Source organism: Helianthus annuus, chromosome 4, assembly GCF_002127325.2.
Source record: "Helianthus annuus cultivar XRQ/B chromosome 4, HanXRQr2.0-SUNRISE, whole genome shotgun sequence".
Lineage (NCBI taxonomy): Eukaryota > Viridiplantae > Streptophyta > Magnoliopsida > Asterales > Asteraceae > Helianthus > Helianthus annuus.
This window is the reverse complement of record NC_035436.2, coordinates 140,040,817-140,045,817: the sequence shown is the minus strand read 5'-3', so window position 1 is coordinate 140,045,817 and position 5,001 is coordinate 140,040,817. Positions and strand designations below refer to the sequence as shown.

The 5,001-nt window shown below is 39.2% G+C and overlaps 1 long non-coding RNA gene across 2 annotated transcripts; it reads right to left on the bottom strand.

Annotated features, from left to right (window-relative positions):
- Positions 1 to 598: 598 nt before the first annotated feature.
- Positions 599 to 3,048, bottom strand: LOC118491346. Of its 2 annotated transcripts, none has more exons than XR_004891381.1 (2): positions 2,076 to 3,048; positions 599 to 869 (listed from the first exon to the last, which is right to left on the bottom strand). It is a non-coding gene; the product is annotated as an uncharacterized LOC118491346 (long non-coding RNA). The 2 variants fall into 2 exon arrangements; XR_004891380.1 differs by having other exon boundaries at positions 599 to 863.
- Between the last annotated feature and the right edge of the window lie 1,953 nt (positions 3,049 to 5,001).

Genomic DNA, 5,001 nt, shown 5'->3' with positions numbered 1-5,001 from the left:
TGGTGGGTGTATGGTGGTGATGTGTGGCTGCCGAACTCAAGCAAAGGAGGAGGAGAGCTTGTTGGGTTGAGGTTGTGATGAAAGAGAAAGCTTATCTCATGGGTTTATTTATAATCCAATTTCCTCATTGTCCATCATATAATATGTCTTCAAGATACTAAACATGATTAATAAAATAATCAAGAATGTGTAGGTGTGTCTCACATGGGGGAACCGATCGGTTGGGGGGGGGGGGTTTATAGTTGGATTTCAATCGAATAGTTAGTAACTAGTTAAGTTCCAATGGTATTAATTAGAGTATTATGTGTGTTATGTAATATAACGGGTGTTAGGGTATTCGGGGACCCTAATTGGCTCAGAAAAGTATAAACAATGTTATTGGCAATATTTTTATGTTCCGGGTAAAGTCCGGTTGTTCGGTTTGATACTGTTCCGTTAAAGTGTTTAATTAATCCGTAAAGTGTCTTTTATGTATATTTTTGTAACACTTTTAATTTCTAACACTTAGGAAATTATAACGGACTATTTAGTGACTTTTCTGCATACTACTAGTATGTTAACAAGCACATGTAAGCATAACACAGATATCAGAAAGCAGTTAAGTAATTCCACACAGTCGTCAAGCACTTTCATTATTAATAACAAATTGTACGGAATACATGGAATTTTGAGGGTTGTCACACGTATGATGAAGAAAACTCCATCTAATTTTTACATCATCATCAACTGTTTCCATTCCATCCTTTCAAGCCACCAACAATCATTTTTTTATCATATAACTTGAACATTCACATGTCCTAATCTCTTTTATCATTCGCGATTCCTACCCTTTTAAAGATCCATCTTTGTCACTCGCGATCACTCTGCATCTACAAAAATAATTAAAACAAACCAAAGTAGATTCCGTTCCACGAAAACACGTATTTTCCAAAATAATGCAATATATATAGTATAAATGCCTAAAATGCTACTAAATATGCATGCGAAAATATGGTAAAATATGCCTAAAAATGCAACTAACAAATCTCCCCAAGCTTAAACCTTTCCTTGTCCTCAAGGAAGTCAAGAATAAGAATAAACCGAGAAATAAACACTTAAAATAATACACATGTATATGCTTAATATTTTTTTCTAACCCGCTTCTTTTATTCCGGAAAACAAACTTGTAATGAGATCACATCCAACATTGTCAACTCTTGTTACATTCATTCGAACCCGGGTCATACTAACACGTGTAACCGCGATTGTTGATATTCTGTGTCCCTTTAAACTCAAACCCGCTTAATCACAACCAAATGCTTTCTGCTTAATAATATACAAATTTACCAACATGGTTCAATCGTCCCCACGCCCAACACCTATGGCAACATCTACCCAACCTCACGACTTTTTGAAGATATCCAAAACCACACTTGATGCGACCATGCATCCAAACCATGACACGATAGTTATTATCTTTTTTTTCGTTTTTCAAGGGGTCGGGACTTTTCTTCCTAATTTGCTCAAATATTTTTTTTTATTTCGATTCCGATTTTTTTTTTCAAATTTTTGGCATACATTGTGCTCTTTTACCCCTTCCTTTTCTCTTTTTTTATTTTTTTTTGTTAACTATAATAACCTATGAGGTCAATTTTTCACCTCTTTATCTTTTTTCAATGAAATTACAGAGGTGTCATGATATGGGGAACATGGTGTGTGATAGAGGATATGCAACTCAACCGATTTTTAGTCGGGATCAATCTTTAACCACAAGCATCAAGATGGGAAACTAAACACATATATTCGATTAAGGTTATTGCATACAACATTGGCGTTTCTAAGTTAGGGCCGAGCCTATCAACACATCCCGAATTATCTATGTTTTTTTTCCAAAGATACCATTTCATGCATAAGCTTTGACATGCTAGAAATCATATCATTTCTCATTTTTCACAAATCATTTTCGGCAGAACAGAAACACGTTTTTTTTAATGCATCTATATGCAACCTAAATGCAATGAACATGAAAAATGCAACTATATGCAACTATTTACAAACTAAGCGATGCATGATAGAATGAGAATAGGGGACATTACCTCTAACCTTAACCTCCCCAAGCTTAAGATATAGCATCGTCCTCGAGGCTCGGAGGAATATGTGGAAGGCATCTACGAAGGTGGCGGACATCTAAGTCGATCTCTGTGATCACGGAGAGAGACGATGGTGCGACCCATCTCACGCTGACGAGCATACATGAGACGAAGCATTGCCTGCTGATCGGCAAGCTCACCACAAATGACTATATATGGCTCCATTAATTGATTAATCCGTAACACGATTATGAAGCAACATACCTGGTGTTCTCACAAATCAAGTAACATACCTCAAAGTGGTCGTGATATGCACAACCCTGATTCAATAAACTCAAGATATATACCATCAATTAGAACAAAAGCAATTTATGACCGCATCAACCCATTCCAATTAATGCAATTTGTATGATCAGTGATATCAAACCAATTTCAATTTCATGATGAAATTATAATTTATTCATGACCAACGAAGACAAAAGTTATGGAATTGGAACTGTTCGGGTCTGGTAACAGGGGTCCGACTTAAATCGGTATCGGGGTTAGCCGGAACGGTGAGGATGTGGGTTGGTTCGGGTGTGTTGTCACCAGATAGTCGATAAGTGGTAGTGGTTTCAACCGGTAGACATGGTTGTAAAGAGAAAAGGACAAAAACTTACCTGATGCTGCAGTGAATGATGGTGTGGTGGAAGGCAGCGACGGAGATGGCGTTGTTGTTGGTTGGAACCGGTGGCGGGGTGTTTGACGCTGACGAGACCGGCGGTTGTTGGTGGAGGCGATGCGGCGGTGGTAATTCGGAGTGGTGAGGGTGCGACGGGGTGACGGAGGCGGTGGTGGAAGACGATAGCCGGTTGAGAAAGGATGAAGGTTGCTGATGGATGGCGATGATGTACAGTACGGTGGGTGATGTTAGGGTTAAAGGGGGAAATAAGGGTTTTTTTTATTTGTTTCTTTATTGTTATTTTCGTTATTAACTATTAGCTCTCAAACCCCTCCCACATTTTTTTCACAGTATGCTCACCCGGCCGGGTGCAGGCCAGACACGCCCGGGTCAAGGACCTGAATGTTTGTAATAATTTCCAACACGACTGGGTCATTTTTATAGAATTTTTAACACGGCCGGGGCAAGGTTCTTGAACAAAAACTCACTTTCACACGGTCAGGCCATTTTTTTTTAAATATCCAACACGGCCGGGTTAAACTTTTGACAAAAAAAACATTATTTTTTTTTTTGTTTTTATACATTCTTTTTTTTTTGTTTTTATGTATTTTTTTGTTTTTTTATGGAACTAAAATAAAAGAGAACAATACGAAATCACGAGTTGTCTCCCGCGAAGCGCCTTTCTTTCTCGTCTTTGGCTAGACTTGGACCCCATTTTATTAATCTGGTGCTTGCGCAATACACGGAAGTAGCTTTTGGATAATATTTGGTGAGTTAAATTTTTGTGCTTTGTACTTTGCTTTCTTCCGTTTGTCCATCAGGGTCGTGACATCCATCAGATTCTCCCCAAGCTTGAACTTTTTAGTAAGTTCTTTTGTCGCTGCTTCATCAATACTTATGTTTGACACTAATGCTTGAACATCATGGTTAGACAACTCAAAACATTCATTAGTTAGTGGTTCAATGACATCTATATAATTCAAAGACGAGACATCACTTGGGTAACGCATAGCATCATCTATATTTAAATTGATTACCTCCCCATCAAATTCCATAGAAAGGGTGCCGCTATAAACATCGATTTTTGTCCTTGCGGTTTTTAAAAATGGCCTCCCTAATAATATGGAACTTGAATTTGGGGCTTCATCACCCTCCATGTCTAGCACATAAAAATCGGCTAGAAAGACTAATTCATTCACTTGTACCAATATATCTTCCAATACACCTTTTGGGCGTACTATAGAACGATCGGCCAATCGAATGACTACCCCGGTCCTCTTTAATGGTCCTACATTAAGTGTTTTAAAAATCGAGTATGGTAGGACGTTAATAGAGGCCCCAAGGTCGAGCATGGCTCGTGGTATGTTGAGATTTCCCAATTTACTAGGAACCGTGAAAACACCCGAATCCTTGCACTTTTGTGGTAGTCTTTTTTTGTAAAACGGCCGATATGTTTTCACCTACCTTGATAGTTTCATTACCTATTAGGTTTTTCTTTGATGTGCAAAGTTCATTTAAGAACTTTGCATATCGTGGAACCTGTTTAATAGCATCAAGAAGGGGAATGTTTACCTCTACCTTCCGAAAGGTCTCCATGATTTCCTGTTCCTCTCTTTGCTTTTGTGTGCTTCTCAGTCTTGAGGGGAATGGAGGAGGAGTGGTAAACTTTGCCTTGACTTCATCTGATTTTGGAGCCTCGAGTTTCTCCGTATCCTTCTTCTCAACTACAATCTCTTCTTCCTCTTCTTGCACTGTCGGACCATTATAACTCTTTCCGCTTCTCAAGGTAATAGCACAAGCATTGTGCTTAGGATTCGCCTCGGTTTGTGGAGGCAGTTTACCTTGAGACTCTAATTTACTCACCGAGCTAGCAAGTTGAGCCATTTGTTCCAAGTTCTTGATGCTAGCTTTAGTCTCTTGTTGAAAGGCATGGGTGCTAGTAGCCAAACTTTTCACAATGTCCTCTAAAGACATTCCCAAGCTTCCCACTTGTTGTGGTGGAGGTGGTTGCTGTCTAGACTGATAGTTTTATTGATGTTGATAACCTTGGGGGGGGGGGCGTTGTTGATATTGTTGAGGCCTTTGCTGAAAATTCATGTTGGGAGGATGTCCCCAATTTTGATTGCCTCGGGGTTGTTCATATTGTCTTGAATTTTGCCTCGGATAGCCTCCAAGTGCTTGTGCTTGTTCAACATCATCTTGCAGTGTGGGACACATATCAGTGGGGTGTCCAAATTATAGACAAATTCCACAAGCTCGGGCTTGTGGCTC